At 39.8% G+C, this 24,654-nt stretch overlaps 1 protein-coding gene across 3 annotated transcripts in view; it reads left to right on the top strand.

Annotated features, from left to right (window-relative positions):
- Positions 1 to 2,524: 2,524 nt before the first annotated feature.
- Positions 2,525 to 24,654, top strand: part of tab2 (TGF-beta activated kinase 1 (MAP3K7) binding protein 2) — a 40,336-nt gene continuing 18,206 nt past the window's right edge. For all 3 annotated transcript variants that reach the window (XM_039599197.1, XM_031735455.2, XM_031735454.2), the window contains exon 1: positions 2,525 to 3,082. The gene's annotated coding sequence lies outside the window, so the exon portion shown is untranslated. The remainder of the gene's footprint in view (positions 3,083 to 24,654) is intronic.

Raw genomic sequence — 24,654 nt, 5'->3', positions numbered from 1 at the left:
AATGAACCACACCACGTCACCTGATAAAATAAAGTTCATTTCCAACACCTTAAAATAACAATTTCAGTTTTACAAGAGTTACAGTTTGTATTTATACTGTAAAGCATATAAGTATTTAGCGTTCTCAGAACTCAGATATGGTTGTTGGCCTGCTTCTTTGGGAGCTGTGGTCTGGCCTTTAAGGGGTGTCTTTAACAGGTGCCGGGTAATTCTCGAGTGCCTGGGGCCCTGGGGTCCTGTCCTCAGCTTGTACTAGGATGGCCGGGGCCGGCCTCTGGCAGGGTTGGCTACCCGTTGCCTCTTGTCCTTTGGGCCTCTTGCCCTTTGGCCGTGGGGCCTGTCTGGAGCCTCCCTTCCTTCTGTTGAGGCAGGCACGTGGTTATCATTGGGACGTGGTTTCAGATCCTCAGTATGTTTAATGAGCTGTGGCCGGCCTGGGTCTCCTGGGCCTTTCTCTGTCTGTCTCTGGGGTTTGTTTCAGCTTCTCACACTCATTATCAAGTTTTTTTTTTCTTAGACTGTGTTTTGTTATAGATGGAGCAATTGCAAATGGATCCTAGAACTTTTTTTGCTCTCTTTGTCTTGCCTGTCAGCTCTGACATTTTTAGGCAATGCTTATTAAAAAAATAAATATCCATCCATCCAGTCTCTTCAGCTTATCCTTACCAGGGTTGTGGGGTGGGCTGGAGCCTATCCCAGCTACCATAGGACGAGAGGCAGGGTATCGCCTCTCTGTCGCAGGGTTGACACATAATATTATATGATGCCCTGAATACTTTACACAGAATCACCAGTTAAGCCTTTGTCTTTGGGAGGAAGCTGGAGTACCCGGAGAGAACCCACACAGACTAGGGGAGTACATACAAACTCCACACAGAAAGGTCCCAGCCAGATGGTGATTTGAACCCATAACCCTTTTTCTGTGAGGCAACAGTGCTAACCATTGTGCCACCCTTATTATATTATTATAATAACAATAAATCTTCCTAATAAAGAAAATAAATAAAAAGAAACGGACTAGCCTCTTGGTGTGGTTTGCACAACAGATCATTCAGATCATATTTCTTTTTGCTAAAGCTGCCGGGTGGGACACCTTAAAAGAGAAAAAACCCCAAAACATTCAGACTCGGCACAGTTACCGCTTCATCCAAATGGTGAAATAATGACATTGTTTCCTTTGTTATTCCTTGATTGCTTATATTCTTCACATAATAAACAGTTACAATAAAACACAATAAAAAACAAAAACATACATTCTTCATTTCCAAGTAACATTTATGTAAGCCAGGAAAGCTAATAGAATTTACATAGTAGCTCTGCTATTGCGTACTGGACAGACCTTTTGAAAAACAAACTTCTGCAGCCATCTTTGTGAATAATGTTTGTTATCATTTTATCATCCTATCTAGGCTATTGCTTGGGAAATGCAGGCATTTATGAATAAAATGCATTAATGAACCACCACAAATGTTCTAACACTGTTTTAACAGTGGGTGCTCGCTGGATCTGTTGCTGTTTATAGTCCAAATTGGGATGTTCCAGATCTTTAACTCCACATGTGGATGAGTGTTAAAAAGCAGCAGAAGTGTTCTTTTCTGACACCAGTTCTTTTTTTGTTTTTGTTTTGCTAAATCGAGTGAGGTGTCACTGAGCGATAAGGGGAAGATGTTCTCCACCCTGCCCTACTTTGTGGTTTTTCTTGTTAAACTCAGGCTGGTCTGTGATCCTGTAAACCAAACAAACAAATGGAATACATGTATGAAACTTAGAGTTGGGGTTGTAATGACCTAGTTTAGCTTTAACTGTTTTCCCCATAAAGAGAATATATGACCCCGTACCCATAAATGATGACTTTCGACATCTCAGGATATGTGACCAAATACGTGGTTTGACGACCATTAGGATAGTTTCTAGGTTTTTCAAGGGTAGCTGTAGCAGAGACCACCTCACTAACTTCTGATCTTATTTTGTTGTATAAGCAGGCTGAAATATGACAGCAACTGCTCAGTTCAGACAAAAATGCTAATGGTTTCAAGCAGTAAAGAATTTAAAACATATCGATATTTTGAAGCCTACTTATTTTTATTGAGTTAATCGAAAAAGTGAGAAGTATAGTTGTATGCATACTTTTTTAAGTAATAATTTGTGCTCGATTTTTTTTAAAGACAATACTTTTGCAGTGGTATTTCTGTAACTGCTCGGTGTAGAGGCCGTAGTGCAAACAAACAAAAAGTCAGAACACAATGTAAATATTGTGTACAAGTACTCTTAAATTTCAGAAAAGAATCTCGCTTATTCATAGTTATTCATGTATTCATAAAATTAGCTTAACTCGGGTTCTATAAAGTGCACTTCATTGATTACAATTAGTTTCCAAACTCAAAATAATCTATTATAACTTGAATTTCTTTTTTCTATATTGTTTTTAGTAAAGCCATCTTATCACATTTATTTATTCATCTCCTCTGTGCTCTCTCTGTGAACAAAGCTGAGATCAGCGTCAACCATAATGCCGCTGTCTCACTTCATATGGGTTGGACCAAAATGCAATTTATTCCCGTAATTTTAAACGGAATTAGAGCAACACATCCTTCTCCCGTCGCTTGCACCGTCTTCTGCTCAGCCTATTTTGCAATCACAACTTTCTCTTCCCTCGGCACAACTTGGGAAACTGGGAAAAAAAAAAGAAAAACAACTTTTCTTCTCGCGATAGTAGCTAGTTTAAGCAGCCGCCATATTCTTTGACAGTATTTTGATTCGTATCTGCTGGAAGTGAGGAAAAAGAGAAAAGTGAAGGGCTGTCGAGGGGAGGGGGGGGCACAAGAAGAGGAGCTGTCAAAAAGGTATTCCCGAGTCTCTGTCAAACGGCGGAGGACTAAGGCTCGGTATCCCTCCCCCTAACGCTGTTTCGAGGACACAGAAGGCCCGGGGCCTCGGTGCAAGTTGGCTCTTCGTCTCCCTGGCAGTAGCTGGATCCCTCTTAGCTTCTCTTCTCCCAGCTCCGCGGCCCTCCAGAGGTCCAGCGGCGGTCTTGGGTGTTGAAGGCGGCCCGGGGAGCGGCAGCGGCGGCGGAGACTGGAGGGTAAGTTACATTTAATTAACAAGGCTTTCGCCATTTAGCAACAGCCGGAAGAACACAGTTTTAATAGAGTTACAGTGAAAAGGAAAAGGCATTTCGGCTTATTATGCCGCAAGTGCTTCTATATACGGTCCATTGTATTTGAAAGAAAATGGAGAGGAAAAAAAAGCTTTTCAGATGTGGAAAAAGTTTTTGTCTACAGTAAGCAGCTAACTTGAAGTGTTTAGAGCCTGTTCAAATCTCTGAGTTGGCTAACTACTACTTTACATTTTGAAACCAACTCGTTAGCTTCACCGCTAAGTCCTGTTTAATATTCATAGCTCCGTGTAGATACTAAGGGTCTCTTTATTTTAGAGTTACACTGCCTGGCGCTACATGTTTTATAGTGTGTGTTAGCTCTTGCTATTTTTCCATTGAGCTCTCCGTTGAAACGTCGCACGATTAGTCGTGGATGGAAACGTTAAATCATAAAATTGAAGCTTCTCTTCTTCTGCTCCCCAGAATATTTGATCCCTTGCGAGCTTAAAAATGAAGCTCGTACACCTCAATTAACTGTTTATACCGTCGCTACCACAATGGAAGCACGAAAACTTTTTACTGACTAACTTTCACACAAGTTGAAGTTATGATACATACACGCGTGGAAGCCCTACTGTATGTATCATGAACAAGTAGATCCTCTGAGGTTCAAATAGTGTGGTCTTTGGTTGTTTGATAACTAAGGCAATAAGACAGTGACTTCGCCTATTTGATTACTTGTTTCTGGCCTTTTAACCGTATGGATCCGACAGATTTGTGGCACTTGTGATAGGGAGTGGGTCCTAACCTTTACCAGCGAGAATGACAGCTCTGGGTATAGTTGGGATGAGATGTGTTTGTCCTGAGACCGTTTAAACTGTCGGGATGTTGACTTTTCTGGCTTGTGTTGTATTATTTATACTCTTGAAAACACTAAAGGTGCCAGCATGGACTGGGAGGTACATTAGACCTATTGTGAAAGTTTCATGTGAGAATAAAGTCTGTGGCCTCGCAGCAACTGCTCCTTTTCTTTGTTGGCTTTTAATCTTAGTAAAAGTATTCAGAATAGAAGTATTCTATGACAGGTATTAGATTAAAGATGCTGGATATGTTTGCTACCCTGTACAAAAAGAGGTGTAACAATCAGTTTGTCGTGGCCCACTTGGCCCAGCGAAAATCCCTCGGGGTGTGTTCAGACAGGCTGTGTTTCTCCATGTAGCCTCACTCAGCCTGGTGTTCCTATTAAGACGAGACACCAGTTGATGCACAATGTTGGTTGTGGCTGGAAAGTCTGCTGGCTCTAGCAGCCACTTTGGAAGGTGATCAATCTGTGTCCAATTAGTCGTTTTTGTCCTAAAATTGGCAGCTTTAAAATCCTGAATTGACTTGTGACGTGACTTCTAATTTTTTTTTCTCCCTCTCCTTTCTGCTTCTGTTGTTAAAGAAACAGCCCAGTCACAGCACAGCCTACCTGACTGTGGCTTTTTATGTGACTCTCACTATACTACTCCTTTACTGGCTCCTTCCTTGAGTGCTTTCAAACTGCAGAGCTCAGAATCCCTTCTCTTTTGGCCTCCAATCAAAACTTTGCTATTGTCGCTAACCTGTAAGAGTGTATATTATTCATTAGCAGCTTTTGCCTGTCTTGACTTGCAGTCAGCATTGCACTTCCTGACCAATAAGCTGTCACGGCCAACTGTTTATAGGTGCAGACCCCTAACTGAAACCATGTGTGCCTTTAGCTAGGCAAATATGTTGCTAGGAGACCTTGCTGATTTGCCACTCTTTGGAGACTCGGCAATGATTGCACGAGCCTGAGCGATAAGTGCTAAATGAGGATTTGGGGGAGGATTATGGAATTGTATAGAATGGCATGTTGCTGATCGCTTTATTTGGTTAGCATTAAGGCAAATGCTAACAGGGAGTTGGAGTGCTTTATCCTTATGCTAGTTGAGAGAGGTGAAAAGAAACAGGCTCCCTTGTTCTAATTGCTTCTGTACATAATAAACAAGCAAGACCTAACACTTGAGAACTTCTACAACCAGCCTAAGAGTTTGTGGTATGTTGTTGCAAGGCCTGTGCCAATGCTGAAATCTTTGTTCCTGGAAAAACCTGTTTGCTGATTTATCATTTGCAGTTTGTACAACAAGTTATCGCTGCAGAGCAAACCAAAGGGTGGGGGTGGTATAGTTGTGTAGCTTGTGCCCCTGCCCCCCCCACCCCACAACTGGCTTCACAAGGGGAAGGATAATTGCTGCATATTAGTGTTCTTGGACTGCGTACAGCTGCTTGTTGTTCAGATGAAGAGTGCAGAGTCAGTTTAACTAAGGAAATGATATTGGTTTACCTTTCTCTGAGTGTCAGGGGTGATTATATCTAAGAGGCTACAAATGCTGAACTAGTGTAGGTATAGCTTGAGCACCCTGCTTAGTGACTTGTCCACGTAGGTTATTTTGGAGGGTGTGTTTTCTTCAGAGGTGTTGGTGAAAAACAAAACAAAACTGTAAGCCCAAATGGGAGTTAAGTGAAAAGGAAGGATCCATCACATTATGCTCAAATGTTGCAGACTCAGGAAGAGGGCTCAATGTTTTTTAACCCTCCCCCTCTCCAGTGTGTGGTTGTCAGGAAGAACCCCCTCCCCCTGTCCAGTTCTCCTGACTTCTCTGCTTTATAATGTGAGGCCTCCATTACACATGCTGCTCATGGTTGTCTCCAGTTCAAGGGTTAAATTGCACACATCGAGGCTGACACTGCACACTCCTCTAGACCTTAACTGCCAAAGGCTACGAGCTTCTTCATTTCGCAGTGTGAATTTTGCAGCAGCTTTACAAATGGTCCGTGGAGCTGTGTATGATTAAGCTTTATTGGCACTGTCATCTCATTCAGTCAGGAAGAACTCCTCACTGACTTAACAAATACAGAGCTACAATAAATGCATACATATCAGAGCTTAGATTGTTTCTACCCACTAAATATATTTTAATGCCAGATACTGTCTCCCATAATCTCCAGAGTTGTTTCCATTAATGTGTATGAATGACATTTGGTTTAGTTTCTACCTGTTTGACTTGCTTATGTTGATGCTGCACAAGTACATTAGATTATTGAAGAGTGAGCTGTAAACCTTAAATATTAGCCGAAACAAGGCCGGATAGTGCCATAAAACTGTAGAATTTAGTGGAAATTTGCCAATTTTCTGCTGCAAGCATCCTTTCTGATTAACAGACACTTAATTATGCATTCGTAGACCTAAATGCTAAAAGTAATTAAAGCGATTAGGTTGAGTAAACTGCATTTTTTTTTTTTTTTTTTTTAAGCGTTTCTGTCACATTTCTCACTATTTGATTGGAGAAAAGTAATTGTATTTGCTGAACCTGAGCAATTTTGTAGATTAAGTTAGCCTTACTTCTAAGTCTAAATTAAATTAAAAGTAGTTCTTTTGTGTAAGCATAATCTACACTTGGGTAATAATATTTTAACATCTGAAGTCGACGTGATGGAGGTTTCAGGTCTGTAGTCAAGTCAGTTATGGACATTAGCTTAAATATGGCACTGAATTGTTATTAGTTACATTATGTTTATGGTAGAGATGCACAGATATATTGGCTGAATATCTGTATGTTCTGAAAGTCAAAACCAACAAAATAGAATAGAATATCAGCATTGTAATTGGCTATCTAAACTAAAACAATTAATAAAAGACAATCTAGTAGAGAAGAGAACTGATGAAAAACAAGGGTGTGTTAAACGTATTCCTTACCCTCAAGGACTCTGGTCAAGCCTTCACTTATCTTTAAGCCAGATATTTGTTTTGCAGTTGGGACATTGGGTCAACATGTCAGATTGACAAACTGCATAGATGTTGCAGCACTAATGCCAATAAGGAACTGAAGATGCATAGAGATTAGGCAGTGGCGTGCTGTGACTTTTACAGAAAGGCAGACAAAGATGGTGCCTCTCCTTCACATTCACAAAACATCTTCGCCACTGTTTAACAAGACAAATCTCATCATCGTCATTTAGATTACTATTACTACTGTAATACAGAAAATCACATGTTTGTAGTGGCTTTCCTGTGTGGACTTAACATATCTGAAAAATGAATGCGCTCAGAAACACAAATATGAATATGTTAAAATAATTAATAACAAAAATCGCAGTTGAATTGAAAGGCTTGTGAAGTGTGTCACAGGGTTAACTGTCATTATCTACAGGGATTAAATTAATAGAGAAACATGAAAGTGGTTTGTTGGCAAACAGCTGGTTAAAATTAATGATTTCTCAGAGATGCTAATCTGAAAGTGATGGCTGAGCCTGCACCTGTTCAACTTGCCTGTTTTATTAAACTTGATTTGAAACCCCTTCTTCATCATCAAGGCTTTCCTTGCTTATATACTAAAAGAGACTTTAATAACCTCTTCATGCTGCACTCTATCTACATCACACATGTTGGCCAAAGTGGTCAGTATGAGAAAACTTACCTGTTACTAGTCTGTTATGATAAATCACAGAAGCTTGTCTATTTGCAAATTGTAGCCGTGTTTCCACACAAAACACAGCTTTTAACTAATCTCTGAGCAGTGAAAGCAGTGACAATGGCAGCTTGTCTAGCATGCAAACCTCCCATCAGTCTCCCGCTGAAAATGTTTTTGCATTTGATTAGGCAAGCAGTGCTTGCCTTGCTTGTCCTAATGGAACGCCACACCAGATCATGTATTGTCTGATATATAGAAGAGATGTGGATGTGGATTTATAAACGACAACTGTGATGTTGCTGTTGTGCTGGAACTGAAACTGGATTAATCACTGAAGAAGTCTTCGAGTCTTGCAGTGTACATTTCCGTTTGATCTGAGAAGTTTCCATTTTAGTTGCTGGGTACATTTTTGTTTTTCCCGTATTGTTAGTGCTAATGTTTGTTGTAATTTATTTCCATCTCTTAGATGTCTGGAAACAGTGAAATTACAGCCTCTCTTAATGATGCATTCAGTGACTAAGTGTTGTTGACTTAAATTAATAGGATGGGAATTTCAGGTGAGAGTAATCTTTATTGGTGGTGGTATGTCCGGGCCTTTGTCACCTGTAATGTGGAGTTCTAACGTTTTGTTTTGGGGGTTTTTATACTTTAAAGTTTAAAAGTGAACTCTTCCTTACTTCTAAGTTCAGGTGAAAGTTACATGAGGCAGCTTTACCCAGTGCTGCTGTGGTCTGTTGGTTTTTGCATTTCTGGGTTCTTGACTTTCAGTTCCACTTTGTTGGCCCAATTTTCAAATGCTTTGCTGTTAAAGGTGTTGTCGTAGCTTGCCTCTTCAGTGGCATTGGTCGTTATGCACATCAGACAACATAAGAAGAGTGAACTGCAACTTGGAGACTCTATGTACGCTACCCCTCCCCCATCATGTTGCCTCTGACTTGGGTTTCTGGGTTTCAGCTCTTATTGCTTTCTACTTCTCTAAGATCTCTGCCTTAACTTCCCTTAACTGACACAGACCTAGAACTACTTGGGTAACTCTGATGCTGCAAAACTATCTAGAAATAAATAAACAAACCCAGGCCTGATCATCCTGGTCAGTACTCTATTAGTTCTGTCTAAATTCATTTTAATAGGCTCATACATGGTTACAGTTGATGGTGAACGTATGCAAGAATGATATATTTTTAGACTGAGTCAATTTCTGTTATTTAAAAAAAAAAAAAGATAGCTAACTGATTGCCTTCTAAGCTTCAGACTTGGAGTCATTCTTTATATGTAAGACAATATTAGGATTGACTTAAATCGTCTTTTACAAATGTTACATACTATTTGCAGTAGTCCGCACTAGTCAACTGAGTTGAGCTCACTGAGTCTTTGCTACATACTTTTGTTTACATTTTCACTAGTTCCCTGCTCCCACCTCCAAACACGTATGTGGAGCAGTGCTGGCAAGACAGGTGAAGTCAGCTTGGCTCGCCCTGACTCAAGGGTTTTTTTTGGGGTTTTCATTGAGTAGTAGTGTCTGGTAGCATGTTCTTTTTTTAATACTTACTGGGCCGCGGTTCCAAGCAATTTAAGGCAATTCGGACATGTGACATCACCCACCACTGATGCCAACGATTGGCCAGTCAGTGGCGTCACTCGATGAGTCATTAGAGTGACTCATTCACGAAAATCAAAAGCGCAATTTTTGAAACCCCAACACTGAGGGAAATGGCTGCACAAAAACAACACTGTGGTCACCGAGTTTCGACAAAAAGCCAGAGACATCACACAAATGATGTCTCTGGACTTTTGGCTAAGTTGCTATAGTGACCCCACGCACATTAGGTGGTACTCAGTTTAGTTGAGTAGGTACTACTGGATGAGGGCTACAAGTTATATTAGTGTAAGTGGAATAAAAGCTTCTTAGTAAGTATTTCAGTGAAAGGGCGAAGTCAACAGGAAAAGTATGTGTGAGCTTTTTTTTTTTTTTTTTTTTTTTTTTTTTTAAATCGTATCAACTTGCGGTTAAGTTTAAAACTCTTGCAAACATACAAAAACAACTGTTTAGCTCCACATTCAGTGGGGTACCTAAAGTAGGTGAGAGCAAGCATACTCCTAAACAGAAAGCAACACCCACTGGTACAGAAACTAAAGCTGTATACTGCTTGCTTCATTATGTGGCTCATGAATTCCAAAGTGTGCATTGCAGTGCATTTTAAAAGAAGAATATAGTGTTGATTTACATATTATGTGTAAGATGGATAGATGTTTTGATCTCCAGCAAACCAATAAAATACTTTAATTACATTTGGATGGTTGTGAAGTTACTGCTGTTCATTTTGTTAGTAATAACTCCCCAGTGATGAAAGAAATAAAAACAAGTCAACAAATGCAGAAACTTTCCCATGTCAATGGTGTGAAGAATTATTGACTAAAATTGCTATTGTCTGCGTTCATTAGCTCTTGGAGACAAGAGCACATCAACTCCAGTATTAGCAGAGTTTACAGGCCAGGGAATTGTTCAGCTAAATAAATTAACTCAAAATAGACATCCCGTGTAATAGCACTTGTAAATCAGAGTTGAGTACGATGGAATAATTAAAGAGGAGCTTTTCATGCTAATGAAGTGCTTTTCAAGTCTCCTCTGCAGAAAGTCTGCTATGAAATAGGATAGTAGCACAACCGTCAATTAAAGGAATATTGTGGAGCTCCCCGGCCGGCTCCCTTTGGATGCAGCATTTAAACTAATTGGAACCAGAGCCGCTGGTGTGTTAAACAGGCATGTTTGGAAAGACAGCAGTGCAGCTCTTGAGACACTTTCGCATTGTTAGTGGGATCAGTGTTGTGCTTGAAGCGTTAATTTCCAGCCTTGCTTCTCTTTTGTGATTTATTGGTCAATAGAAGCAGCAGACCAGTAAGGATTAGGTCTGTCTTTCTTCTGAATGACAACAAAATGCATTGTTACAACAGCATGATAATAGAATGCAATCACTTGAGCATACAGAAAACTTGTTTACTTCCTGTTGTTGGAGTTGTGCTTTTGGTTGTTTTACTTTCACATAGAACCAGATGCAAGAACCAACAAATTCTAGGATTCAGTTTGACAATATTTACTCATTATTCAGTATTTGATGTCCTTTTGGTCTATAAAAGTTGTGTTTGGTCCTTCTGCTTTCTTTTCATGTATATTCTTTACGAAGTTAGTGTTAATTCCTTCATAGTTTATAACTAGAGGCTCATACTAGAGGCTCATGCTAGCAGTATCACATTCTTCCACATCAGCTAATGGCTGTTTTGAATTTTCAACCACACATCTCTCAGATTTCAAATTGGCCGCCTGTGCCTTTTCCTAGACCCCCTTTTCAGTGCAATCTGGTGCTGTTCAACTTTCACAAACAAGCTAAATATTAAGTATGAATTACAGATATCCTTGTCATTTGTTTTTCTGCAGTCACTTTCGTCACAAATCTCAGGTGTTATATGTTACTGTACTTTCACAGGACTGCTGCATGTGCTGCTTTTTTTTTACGTAACCTCTGTGTGACAGCATACAGGAAGATGGTTCAGTGGTTATCTTTGGCCTCTGTGCTCCTCACAGTCATGCAGACCGTAGCCTCCACTGCAGGATATGTGTGCTTGACACAAACACTTCCTCTCCCTTTACATTTCTTTCTGAAACTCCACACTTTGTATTTTCACATACATTCAGGTTTTGTCAGAGGAGCATAGGATTGAGTTTTAGTTAAATGTAATTTTATTTATATAAATCACAAGCACAGTCGCCTCGAGGTGCTTTGTAAGGTAAAGACCGTATAGTAATAGTGAGACAACCCCAACATTCAGACCACTCACTATGAGCAAGAATTTCAAGGATTGCATTAAAACTGTGCATTGATGTAGATGTAATTATCAGTTTTGTGAATGGCCCAGGACTCAAATGTGGGAGTCTGCAGTAACCTTTTGGCATATGGGTCATCTGCTCAACCAATGGAGTATATTAGTGTCCTTGTTTATTTTATTTTATTTTATTTTATTTTATTTTATTTTATTTTATTTTATTTTATTTTATTTTATTTTATTTATTAGACAGTAGTATTTGATACACTGCTACTGGCAGATGTTTGACCTGCACTCAAAGGCTATACAGCACAATAAAGGACCAAGGGAACCCCACAAAGGGTAATATGGGGAGTTTACAAGTTATGTGGACATTACTCTTACTTCCTTTAATCTGTATAATAAACAAATAAATAACTAAATACTACACGCATGTCCTGACCTTACCTGACATCCTGAAGCTAAATGTTTTTTTTCCCTTCTTCCTTTCTTTGGTGGCTGGCTAGAATATATGTGGAACCTCTGTTTTTTTTAATCCCACAGCTAAATTATGAAGGGCTTTTGGCTATTGAGCTAGTGGAACAAATTCAAAGTTTCTTTGGGAAAAGTCTGACTCTGGGATTCTAAAATTTGCTGACAGTATTTTGCTGCTAATTGTTCTTTTCTTCAAATAAAATTCCTATTCTTTTATATAACAGAGAACAAAATTTATAATGAAACCAGAACTAAAAAAAATGCACAAATTTTGAACAAAGTTCAAATGTTTCTTTGAACATGGTCATAGATGATTGCTGAAGTTTTGTGTTCATTTAAGAATAAGCTGTCAAATTTCCAGTGATGACCTTCACAAGTCAAGAAACACTGCATAGTAAACTCCCTTTTTAAAGCTATATTCAAGTCAAGCATTACATTTCCTGAGGTTGCTTCAGTTTCCACAGATGAACAGTTTCTGCACACATAAGTAAAATTAGCAATGGCGAAAAATAGGTTTACATAAATTCACGATAAAGGGAATGGCACTGATTTGATTTAGAGGTGCAAGTTTTACTAGACTTTCATGTCTCTTTCAATCTATTTTTCTTCTGGTGTCTCCACTGAATCGGTGTACTCTGAATAAGAAGATTGTAAACTGACCTCCCAGCTTGTATTCTGCATGGATGGTATTGCAGGTTGGGACTGTCATGTCACTGTGCTTATTCTGTGGACAGGATCTGCCCCTGCATCCCTCTTACTCCCGCCAACTTTGACTTGCAGAGGCAGTGCAGAAAGCTGTTTGGAAGTGCCATCCAGGGACTGCCCTGTACTTCATCATTTCTCCCACAATCTGCTGATGGTCTTTCATCTCTCTCAGGTTTTTTGTGCTCACTAACTATGGGAAAGGGCTTTGATCTGGTTGTCCTATCAGTAATAGCAAGGGCCCCAGGCTCTTATACTCCCCCACTGTCTCACTCTGAAAACATATTGTCAGGGCGTGGTGGACAACCGAGTCCACCCAGCTGAAAGTCTTTGTTTGTTGTGGTTCAGTGTAGCTTTGCCAAGGGCAACTGCCTGTGTGGGTCTCTCTGAAATTCTTCAGCTAGTAGTGGTCTATTAAATTAGACTCTGGCTTTGCGGACGCTTTGCATCTTTCTGAACTTAAGATAGAGCTACCTGAGATGGTTGGGGGTAGAAAGTCTTAGTTCCCATAAGACGTAGAGAACCCATCCCCTGGTGATTACACAACACCACTGCAAACAGATAAGCTTGTTCCCTGAGACCTTTGCTCTTTCTCCTAGTGACACAGGGTCTCCCTTTGTTTGAAAGGTTTTCCTGTGCTTGCTCACTGATCAGAGGAAACTTCCTTTCAATGTATAGCACACAAGTAGAGACTGTGTTGGGATATCTCTAGATCATGGAGTCCAGTCACCTCATCATTCTCATACCTACCCCCATAACCTTTTCTTCTCTCTCTCATCTCTTGCCCTTTTGTCCCCCAAACCTACTGGCCTGCCTCAGCGCCTGGTTAGAGATGTCACAACAGAGCCGCTGTGCTGTGGTATTCCTTAGAGGAATGTACTGCCTTGGGTTCTGGTGTGTGTATGTGTGTGGTTTGGCTGATGTCCGTGCAGTGGACCAGGCCAGGCTGATGCTGACACCCCCCTAGGCACACCTGTTGGTGCCAGTCTTTGCAGAACCGATGCTGTGTTGTCCCTCCTGTCCTCTGCAGGCCAGGAAAACTGGATGTGTGGGAAAAGAGAGGCATGTATCCAGGAAACCATGAAGTACTGCACACTGATGATTGCATTTCACAGTATCCTTAAGATGGTGGTAGATGTAACTCTTATCACAATTTGTGCACATTTACTGCAGTAAACAATATATCTGGAGAATTTATAGGCTTATTGATTAGCACCTTGGTTCTGAGATATCTGGCTTCAAGATCTCATATACCTTGTTAATTTTTTTTGTTCTAAATCAATCCTTTATTTGCATTTTCTGCTCAACAGAGGAAAATGCAAAGCATGTTTAAAAAAACCCCTCATAGATGATGAGCTTAGGGGTTACCTTTTCAATAAGCCTTCAGTGTTGATCAAATTTCTTCTATCTTAAGAACCTTTTACTGTTTTAAAAAACATACTTTTATGGTGAAGAGGCTGTTGGGAAATTCTGACCTTTCAGCCTTGAGTTCCTTAAAGCAACAGTTCAATACTTAAGCTAATATTATATTTCTTCAAATAGCTAACAGGGTGTTTACCTTTACATTGTTATGATGATAGACAGCTTTGTTATGATCTCCTCCCAGTAGTGTTCTTAGAGTTAAACATTACTCTGGGAATAATTTTATAAGGAATGATTTTCTCACAAAGATTAAGAGAAATGGCTCAACAAAAAAAAACACACACTTATCTGTGCTAACACAGTGATGGTCATCACCCCAGCTACCCGTTGCACACATGGTGTCACGGCTTCACAAATGAACTTTGACTGCATTTTATTTACATTAAGCTGTAAACATACATGAAGGGATGTAAAACAAGTTTACCCATCCTCTATTTTTTTCAGATCTGCCATTATGAGACACCTAGCTTTTAAACACAGGATGAGTGTTTGCCCTCTTTCCAGGAGTCCTCTGGCTGTGTTCAGTGCAGAGACAGGTCTGGGCCATGTTTAACCTAGCTTCAATTAGGAGGTTAAAAAAAGCACTTTAGACTTTCCAAATATTCCAAATTGCGTGTTATATCTTGTTAGATAGCAAGCTGCCAGGGATGCAACCTAGAGGCACTTGTGTGTTTTACTTATTAGTGTTTATCATATAACATGAGAAGCACTTATGAAATACTGCCATAACTCCACCCACCAGGTATCAGTTAAGAAAGTAAGTGACCAATGTCAGCTGCTTCTTAGACCACAGTATCTCGTGTATTAGTTAGGTGATGGAGGCCTGTGAGCAGTTTCCTCTCAGTTCTAGTTACTGGTGCAGTGGTAGGGGCTACATTAAGCTACATTAAACTTGCAAATGGCCTATTCAAGAATTGTAGAAATATTATTGCCATTAACTTTTAGTTTGCTGTGGTTTGATGTTACTTGCTTAACATTGTTGTCCTTTTGGTAATGTGCATAATAATTTAATTGTAAGGTGCAATTATGTGGGTCTATCTAATAGTTCCTTAGCAACATCATCCAGTTTTGGGGTTTTTTGGTTTGGTTTTTTAACACGTGTGTAGCTGTGATCCATGTATGTGATCCATAGAAACCCACCCCTATCTCTTACCCTTACATTAATGGCACGCGTAGAACAAATTTGGATTTCTACAACAGATTGGCCAGCTACAAAGTACAAGATATTATTAGTTGATTAAGGTTTGAGCTAAAAAAATTTTTTTAAATCCCTTAAAAATATAAAATTAAAAAGTTAAACTCCCACTTTTATGTTTCTATGCCAGAGAAAATCATCAACGATTGTAGTGATTTTATATTAATAATAATGGCTTAGAATACTTAGACACAGGTAGTGAGAAATCTTTAATGTGGCCCAGATAAACTGACCACTGATGGCTGAAAGCTTAGTTTGTGGTTATAGTGATTTGTAGGGTTATAATGACAACAAATGGCTTGTATTACAAGTCCATTACAATGATGTGGGTGAAAGGGGCTCGCTCGCTGTAGGAGACAAGTATGACTTGAATGTTTTTAGAAGGGTAGAATAAAACTGAATGGCATCTCAGTAGCAGAAGAGTCACATGACTTGGCTGCTATTTGTCTTTTGGTTGGCCTCAAGGTGGGGGAATGATACTCCTAACAGCTGCAGGAAGTATTTCCGGTGGAGGGTTTTTTTCCTTAGCCAAGCAGACAGAGGTCTAGCAATACAATCATGCAGGGATGCATTGATGTCTACTTCTTCTTGCACCAAATTTTAAAAGCTTGGATTTGTTCAACAAATCACAAAAATAACTGTTTGATTTGTGATTCCACTTTCTTCAAAGGAAATCTGAGAGGCACCTATTCTGGAAAGAGCCTAAATTTGTTGCTTTAGCCTCACAACCTAAATCTACATGAAAAACCTGTTAAAAGTGTGGTTAAAAGGCTTCACAATGGCCTTTTTCCCCACCTGATAACACCCTCAGAAGTGGGTTGAAAAGATAGATTGAGCTGCCCAAAGATAGAAGTACTGTTAATATCCCTCTGTCTGTGTACTTCAAAGAGCATGATGACATACAGTAAGTGCATTTCGTAAGGTAATAAAGGGCGAAGATTTGGCTGCTGCATACTTGCCATGTCATCACCAAGCATCTGAGTGCTAGCAGTCTCATAGAAGTCTTATTGTGTACACTTGCCTTGCAGCGAATGGTGAGAGATGCAACTGCCACCCAAGCTCTGACTGCAGTGAGCCAGAAGGTCACCGATTTGAATCCCAGAGATGGATGGGAAATGCTTCCTCCTCCTCAGTGGATGTGCCTTTAGCAGGGCACTCAGAGTTTCTTGAACAGTGAAGAGTAGATAGCTGTAAATGTACTGGGATAAGTAAGATTACAATTGCACATTCAGAGCATACAGGGAGTGCAGAATTATTAGGCAAGTTGTATTTTTGAGGAATAATTTTATTATTGAACAACAACCATGTTCTCAATGAACCCAAAAAACTCATTAATATCAAAGCTGAATGTTTTTGGAAGTAGTTTTTAGTTTGTTTTTAGTTTTAGCTATTTTAGGGGGATATCTCTGTGTGCAGGTGAGTATTACTTTGCATAATTATTAGGCAACTTAACAAAAAACAAATATATACCCATTTCAATTATTTATTTTCACCAGTGAAACCAATATAACATCTCCACATTCACAAATATACATTTCTGACATTCAAAAACAAAACCAAAACAAATCAGCGACCAATATAGCCACCTTTCTTTGCAAGGACACTCAAAAGCCTGCCATCCATGGATTCTGTCAGTGTTTTGATCTGTTCACCATCAACATTGCGTGCAGCAGCAACCACAGCCTCCCAGACACTGTTCAGAGAGGTGTACTGTTTTCCCTCCTTGTAAATCTCACATTTGATGATGGACCACAGGTTCTCAATGGGGTTCAGATCAGGTGAACAAGGAGGCCATGTCATTATTAGTTTTTCTTCTTTTATACCCTTTCTTGCCAGCCACGCTGTGGAGTACTTGGACGCGTGTGATGGAGCATTGTCCTGCATGAAAATCATGTTTTTCTTGAAGGATGCAGACTTCTTCCTGTACCACTGCCTGAAGAAGGCGTCTTCCAGAAACTGGCAGTAGGACTGGGAGTTGAGCTTGACTCCATCCTCAACCCGAAAAGGCCCCACAAGCTCATCTTTGATGATACCAGCCCAAACCAGTACTCCACCTCCACCTTGCTGACGTCTGAGTCGGACTGGAGCTCTCTGCCCTTTACCAATCCAGCCACGGGCCCATCCATCTGGCCCATCAAGACTCACTCTCATTTCATCAGTCCATAAAACCTTAGAAAAATCAGTCTTGAGATATTTCTTGGCCCAGTCTTGACGTTTCAGCTTGTGTGTCTTGTTCAGTGGTGGTCGTCTTTCAGCCTTTCTTACCTTGGCCATGTCTCTGAGTATTGCACACCTTGTGCTTTTGGGCACTCCAGTGATGTTGCAGCTCTGAAATATGGCCAAACTGGTGGCAAGTGGCATCTTGGCAGCTGCACGCTTGACTTTTCTCAGTTCATGGGCAGTTATTTTGCACCTTGGTTTTTCCACACGCTTCTTGCGACCCTGTTGACTATTTTGAATGAAACGCTTGATTGTTCGATGATCACGCTTCAGAAGCTTTGCAATTTTAAGACTGCTGCATCCCTCTGCAAGATATCTCACTATTTTTGACTTGTCTGAGCCTGTCAAGTCCTTCTTTTGACCCATTTTGCCAAAGGAAAGGAAGTTGCCTAATAATTATGCACACCTGATATAGGGTGTTGATGTCATTAGACCACACCCCTTTCATTACAGAGATGCACATCACCTAATATGCTTAATTGGTAGTAGGCTTTCGAGCCTATACAGCTTGGAGTAAGACAACATGCATGAAGAGGATGATGTGGACAAAATACTCATTTGCCTAATAATTCTGCACTCCCTACACACACACACACACACACACACACACACACACACACACACACACACACACACACACACACACACACACACACACACACACAGATCACTTGTTACAGATTTCTCAATAATGAAAATAGATACAAAACTTCATCTATGATTTGTCTCTAGTTTGTAATGGATGTCTTGACATCAAAGAGGTCAAAAAGTTATCAGAACTTTAAAGATAAGTAGCATAAATAACCTGGACCATTTCAGCACCTAAAGATTTTTGTTTTGCAGGAAATATTGGGTGGGATCTCGGCAGGAGATGGCTTGCTCTGTTAGCGTGTCTGTATTGTTGCACTACTGACAAAAAAGGTGTTTGTGTGTGTGTGGGGGGCGGGGGGGGGCTGTTGAAGGTGGGGCTCTGGAATGAGATTGACATAGAAGTTATGTCTGGTATTTATGTCTTTTATTGTGTGTGTTGCTTTGTTATTTCAAGGAATGGTTAAGATACCACTCTATAAACCAGGTATTAGTCAGAGTCAGACTGTTCAGTCCAGACTGACAATCTTACTCATGATTGTCAAATGTCGTCTGTTGGAAATGTCTCACCAGTCATTACACCTTTCTACTCTCAATCTGAAAAACCTTTGCTTTCAAAATATTGTATTTAGTTATGATTTCAGAATATGATTTTATTTTTTTTGGCTATAGTACTAAAGCTTCAGCTTTTGTCACACCCTGATTTGATTTGTAGGATGCAAAGGTAAGCACAGTCCAATAAATTCCCAAGTCTAAGCAGCCACTAATGAGGCTGAAGTTGCTGCCTTGACCCTCAAGCTGCCAAATAATCAATCACTGAGAAACATGTAGTGGAGGAATCTGCTGCCATGCAGCTGGACAGTAAAGCCAAGTGGTCTTTGAAACTTCTGGCAGAAAATGTATCAGAACCAACTGTTTCTGAACCCTTTTCTTTTTTTGGTCCACCCCCCAACAGAGTTCATCTACTTCCAACCTCTCATCAGATTGGTTTTCACATCACTTGGATTTTCCTTAGTTTTTTTTTTTTTACTGTCTTTCTGTAAGAGGACAAAAACTGTCAGTTGTGAAAGGAAGAAAGGTGCACATCTTAGTAAAATTTAACTGGCTTAAAATTTCTTGCAGCTGATGAATGTAATTCATAGTCTGCTTATGCAATGTTCTCTTCCACTTAACAACTAAGCTGGTGTTCAGTTGTTTTTAGAGCAGCCAGCAGGTTACTTCTGCCACATGTCCATGAGTCACTGTATGACTTGTAGTTGTATACAGGCTCCATTCAGCACACCAAGTTCCTTTGTTTATCTGCTGGTTTTTCTGTCTTGTATATTTTGTTATCCAGGAACAACTTTTTTTTTTTCCACCAAAAAGACAATCCTGTCTTCAAGTGTATTGAGATACCGTATTTTTCGGACTACAAGGCACGCAAAAATCTGTCAAAAAATGTTTTAATACGACTTTGGTAAGCCGCACCACTTGATGGATTGTCGGAGCATCACGGCTACCGTAGTCAGGAGCCTCACGGAATAATCGGGGTCCAAACTCCACTTGTCCTCCCCACTGTGTGCTGAATCTTATACTATGTTCTGACTGAGAGATTTCTGAAAAGATTAAACCTCTCCTATCACTTCCAACATAAATGAAGACAGAAAACTAAACAGCAGTGACTTTTGAAGGGTTACTGAAGTTAGACTAGCTGGTATATAATGATGTGCTATGTGATCGCTAGCGGCATAGCTATGTTAACCACAGTGAAGCTGGAGAATGAACACTAACTTTTTTCCACTCGATAAAGAGAGAATTCAACATTAATGAATCAATGGTACGGAAGAGGAGGAAGCAAGAAAAATGAGTTGAGTAAAGTTTGACTTATCAGACTGTTTTGTTTAATGCACCTTATGGTACGAAAAATACGGTAGTAGAAAAGCAACATATGCAGTTTAGTTGTCCACGAGTCTGCAGGGGACTGTCAGGGCATTACAAAACCTTCAGCTGCTCCTTAATATATGGAGCCAAGTAAGGGTCAAAAGTTTTATCAATTTGAAAAAGTGATTAGAAACTGAAATTCTGAATTTTTATGTTTAAAATATTTTTATGTTTAAAAAAACAATTGAATAATTTTTTTTCAAGTTTTTTTTTTTTTTTTTTTTCAAATTTACTTTCAGTATAATATGCAGAAATGAATGGATGATTCTAGCTGGTGCATTTTGTTGGTGATGCAAGAGAACACAGAGAATTTCTAAAGTGTTGAAATTTTCTCCAGCTGTTATTTTTTGCCTTTTGAGAATCATTTCACTCATTTAAGTCTTTTGTACCTAACCATTTGCATGCAACCGTACAAGTAAGCAACTAAAATAAACTTGATAAATATTTTGATTTGTAACTCTTTACTGTCCATGCACATGCAGATGGATTATTTCTACTTGACCAGTGGATTTGGAGTTGTTGAGCCTCTGTTTTCTTTGAAACGTTCTTCATTCTGGCCTCAGCTGCATTTGGGAGGCAGAACACAGTGACCACTTGACAGCTGTAAATGGACAAATGCATGGAACCAGGGTTAGTCCTCCTAGTGATTGACAACTACCTGCCAAAACCTCCTGCACAGTTAACCTAAGTTATCAACAGTCAAGCAGTGCATGCTTAGTTTCCCTCACTTTCATGTTTGCGTCACTCCTGTGATTAAAAACATTAATTTTAAAACTTATAAAAACAATTTTGGGGGAAAAAATCTTAATTTGAAATGTTGATGATTGCAAAATGACTTCTTTCAAACTGAAAATTTACTTCTTAACACTTTAAGTGTTGAAGTTTTGGTGATGGTAGTTTCTGTTCTGTTCTGTGGGTGTTGTAAACTAAAGAATAGTGGCACTAATTTTCCACCTCCTGTGTGTGTCAGAGTAGTCTTTTTAACCACAGCACATGTCCAGAGCAAAATGGTTCAGGAGACTCAAGACAGCAGACTGGCATAGGCAGCAACCTGACCAGCCTGCCTGTAGGTCATTGGCTCTGAAATTGTGTGGTGTCAGCCCTTTACAGCTGGGACTTAGCCAGCTAGGTGAGAAACAGGAGCTATTGCAATGATCTTTAGCTTTAGCAGTTTAGTAATAGTTTAGTAGCATCTGAACTTTTAATATGACAATGTGGCCAATGTCCAATAGCAAACTGATAGGTCGAGGGATGAAAAACAAAATAAACAAAGGGCCTTCAAAATATGTTTGGGCTGCCATGAAAGTGCGTGTGGGGAAACCCTGGATATCCACCAGTAGGGATGAAATAATTAGTTGACAGACAGTAAATAAACTCAAAGCTGTTTTGAAGGTTTATGTACACTGTGGTTGTCAAAGATATACAGTGTGTGCAGTGTACAGTTGTCACTGCACACACTATCTGTGAAAAAGTGCAGTGAGGTTTTGGATTAAAGGAACAGGAAGAGCAGGGGGCTCTTGGTGACTCGGAGGCGAGTCACTGAACCTGTCGGCCATCGCGTGGGACACAGGAACATGTCTTTATCTATCTTCTCTTGTCGTCCTTCCTCATGCTTACACACCAAATGCAGATCTGTTGCATCCTTGTGCTTGTCGTTTTCCAGAGTTTGCGATTTGCCATCCCACATGTAGTTGTTGCAGCTTGTAGTTTTGGGAATAGATGTGAAGATTTTTCTTTTTCTTTTCTTTTTTTCTGTGACAAAACTAACTTAGCGGCTGTCCAAATACAACAGGATGCACTAAGACGTGCAGTGATGGGAATAATAAATAATATATGGAGCAGAAAATGAATAGCTGTTTGGTCACACCAGAGTCAGACTGTGTGCACTTCTGTGGTATAAAGTGTTCAGATATTCATCCAACAGCTTCATATACCCATTTTAAAGGTTTGAGTTGCTGTTTTATTTTATTTTTTTTTTTTTTTACTAGCAGTCTCAGCTTGGATTGGTTATAAGTCCCCACCCTCCTCTTGGCCTCTGGCTGTATTTGGGTGAAAACTGCACAGTTTGCAGTGACTGCCAATGATCTGTACAGCATTTCCCTCCTAAGCATGCTGGCCCTGTAAAGTGTGAAAGCACAGTCACATGGTTTGGACACTGCTGCTTTGCTGATTGGTTTAAAGATAGAGATTAGTTTTCCATCTCTCTTTCCTGAGACTAGGCTCGGAAAGTTTAGCTTATAGTTTCTAACGTACCTGCTCAATGAGAGTATGTGTGTTGGGACTTGTCAGCTGACAATTAATGTTTCCACAATGTAAGGAAAAACACAGTGCCCTGCTGAGGCCCTCGTTGCTTTACACTTTGTTTTCACTTATTAATTTTTGCTTTGTAGATTGCTCGCACCCTCTCTTTTAATTCCGATTTCCCTGGAGGAAGGCAGACAAAAAGATTAGTGGTTTAGGATAAGGCTTTTCATGTTGTTGAGGGTTCTATTTTAAGCTTGGGCTGTGGTCCTGACATGTAATGCCTAAGGAAAGTTAAAGCGGGGAGGAGGGTCTGCAAAAACAACTGCTCTCAGTGGTGGAGGATTGTTGCACAGTTTCACTAAAGAGGTGTTTCTTTGACTGATTCATCACTGTAAATGACAATGTAAATTGTAAATGTAAATTCTTATTTTTGTGTATGTTCCGATTGGTTCTTCATATGCTTTATATCTTCTTTTCATCATGTTTTGAAACAAATTCAATGACATTTGAAACGAATTTCAAATTTACATAAGAAACGTTTATGATTTAAAACCTAACTGGGGAAGGAAAATCAGTCATGCACATTTGGCCTGGTATGACACCCCTTTGCTGCTATTCACTTCATGATTTTTCTTAAGCCATATGAACATGCAAACTCACTTCAATTTGGGGAATAAGAAATGCGTGTTTTCCACAGTTTCTCATATTTTGCAAACAGAAGGAAATGTTTCACTTCAGGTGTGTTCATACCACTCCAGTGAAAATTCTCCTTGTAGTTTAGGCAAGTAGGTGCCTGGATAGAGCGAGTCAGTCCACAGGCTTTCAATGTTTCATACACGGGACTGTCAGGGACACGGCAAAGCCTTCAGCTGGCCCTTGACATAGCATATTATGGATTTTGAAACATGTAGATGATTATCATCCTGATGTGAAAATTTATCCTCTTTCACCCTCTTTTCATATACATTATTCCCTCAAACGGTGAAAAAAGCATGATCGTTTAAAACCTTTTTCTGTGTTGGCCTTGTGATGGATTGGCGACCTATCCAGGTTGTACCTAATTCTTGTTTTGTGAACTGAAGGAGCCAGTGGCACATATGAAGCTGACTCATTAGTGGTAAATGCAGCAAATACAAGCAACTCTTGCAATGAACTATATTACGAAACTGGCAAGTTAAATGTCAGTATGACTGCACTGCATAGGAAAGTCTTAGAAGAATTCAGGCCTGCAGTACACATCTGAAATGACTGCAAACTGGTATCTGTTTGGAGCCACTATGCTGAGTGACTCAGCAATCTGTTAGTAAATGAACGTCCTGTGATCAGCTATGGAGCAGCCCTCGGGATGTCATTTTTGCATGTCAATGTGGTTCACACTGTGACCCTAACCTTTCCTATTCAGAAGGAATGCAGAGTACTCTGCTAAACAAATAATGCTGTCAGTGTGTCTGACAGCATTGTTTCTCTTGTCGAAGTCAGCCATATAGAAAGAATGTAATTTGATAAGAAATGAAGATGCCAGTTGCCAGAAAAGGAAAAGATGGATGAACACCATCCAAAAATAGAAGAAAAGTATACGGCAGGATTTAAAACCTTGATGGTGTTTCACACACACAGTGTATTTTAGTTCTGATGTTGAGATTAATTATAATTGGGGGGGGGGAGTTAATTAGTGTTACATACAATTTATTTATTTTTTTTCCATTTCAATAATGAACAGTGACTCTTTAAATGTTACTTTGCGGTATAATATTAAGCAAAGTATTCTAGGTTGTTAATATACATATCCATGGGCCAGTAGCCCTGTGTCCATGCCATCAAAACCATTCACTGACCACTCACAAACTAGTGTATTCCTAGTGCCAGTGCCAAGCACAGATAAATGGGAAACTGTGTCAGGAAGCACATCGATCATAAAATCTTTTCAAAACCAAATGATGCATCCATTCACTATGACAACCCCACTGAGCAGCTGAGGGTACCCTTATCAGATAGCCACATTAGGTGATTTATGGTCTCATTACTTCATTTGCTCTTCCTAATGGCTATCTGCTATGGCTAATAATAAAACAATAATGCTAATGTTGGAGTGAGGCAGCTACCATTATCCTATGCACCACACAGTTGCAAGAATAAACTGGATTTCTGAATTAAATACTGATCTGATCTTAATCAGAATCTCTCTTATTGGCGAACATAATTTAATAACACCACCTTATCTTTCATGTCTTTTTTGAATCACTCAGTCATTGTTGTCCTGGTACTGTTAATAATCTCATGCAACTTTATAGTTGGTGAAGGCCGCCGATTCTCCCATGAACAGCACACAGTAGGCGGGACAAACTTCCGCTGAAAGGAAAAAAATTGCTACTGCACCAGATTTAGGGTAGGCGACCATCTACCCTGACCATTCGGGGTTAGAGAGGAAACGACACAGCTATGTGAGGCTAAGCCTGTTTATGTAGTTGTGGATAGTTGACGTTCTCATAATTTGTTTC

This window comes from Oreochromis aureus, linkage group 15 (genome assembly GCF_013358895.1).
Source record: "Oreochromis aureus strain Israel breed Guangdong linkage group 15, ZZ_aureus, whole genome shotgun sequence".
Taxonomy (NCBI): Eukaryota; Metazoa; Chordata; class Actinopteri; order Cichliformes; family Cichlidae; genus Oreochromis; species Oreochromis aureus.
The sequence above is the reverse complement of the archived record's forward strand: the minus strand, read 5'-3'. Positions and strand labels throughout refer to the sequence as shown.